Below are 1,234 nucleotides of genomic sequence, written 5' to 3'. Positions count from 1 at the left end.
AGCTACAATTTGCAAATTAAAATTGTCAGATTATGTAGCAGATGTGTTATGTGTCAAATATGCCAGGATCATAATTAAATAGAAAACATTTGCAAACTAGGATATTTTGCTATTCATGTTTGAACTGGTCCTGTGGAAAGTAGAAGTGTTGATGACAGAAACTGCATGGCTCGGAGATAAATGGCTTCTGCTTCCACTTTTAAGCATATTGGGGACATTCTGCGACTGGAAACATATCCCAACTTTGTGAATGTATTTTAATGGCAATTCATATTAAACCTTAAATAATCATGCGTATCCAGTGGTTGAATTAAATAACATAATAAGCTGTAACTGGTCAGTGAAATGCCAAACAAATAATACAAATTGGGATCTTTTGTGGATTTTGGCCACACCTCTGACTCCGCCCACTGATCCAATCCGCAAGTTTTTTCCACCCTCTGATTCGCCGCCCTTGGTTCCCCTACTTTTTTCCCCCACTTCGACAACTATTGCAAAGCGCGACATTATGAAAAGAGATCTGAAAATATAGACCTCAGTAAAAAAAGAATTATGTTGAGAATACGAGACCCACAGCGAAAAATAATTTCACTCAGAAAGAAGAAAACTGCTAGTAGGGTGCAGAGCAGAAGCACTAGAAACAGCTGCACTTGGTTGGCCTAAGAGAGGTAGCTTTCAGTGTCCAATAGCAGTGCTGACAATTTTCCAGCTGGTAGAAGGGCAATGCAGCACACGCCGCCTTCCCCTTTTAGTCGTGATGAATAGAAAGGGGATGTGCTGATCTCTACTGTGCTTTAAGTGCAGACCGCCCTCACTACTGAGCAGAAGCTTTGCACCAGGGGTCCCCTTTGTATTCTGGGAACAAATCAAAATGTATGTTCCAGCTGATTGCTCCACATTGAAAGGACGAAAGACTGACCTGCCACCCATGGCTTGGCCCGGGTGTTGGTTACACACAAAAACAAACTGTAAGGCAGGGCTTTAAGTGGGCCGGGTCTCACCAGGTCTAAGCACTGGCATTTTTTTTAAGGAGGCCTCGAAACAGGTCTCTATCGGGCTCTGTTTTGTGCCCTGGCACAGGCAGTCCGTTTTTTGTTAGCATTATAGGGGAAGGGAAATCCTTGAAAGAGAGTCATTTTCTCTCTGGATTTCTCTTCTCAGAAGTCAGGAGCAGCAACATTGTCCTGGTGTCACCAGGGCTTTATGTGGAACCTTTTTCAATACTATATACAAG

This window comes from Lissotriton vulgaris, chromosome 8 (genome assembly GCF_964263255.1).
Source record: "Lissotriton vulgaris chromosome 8, aLisVul1.2, whole genome shotgun sequence".
NCBI lineage: Eukaryota > Metazoa > Chordata > Amphibia > Caudata > Salamandridae > Lissotriton > Lissotriton vulgaris.
Note: the sequence above shows the minus strand (reverse complement) of the source record.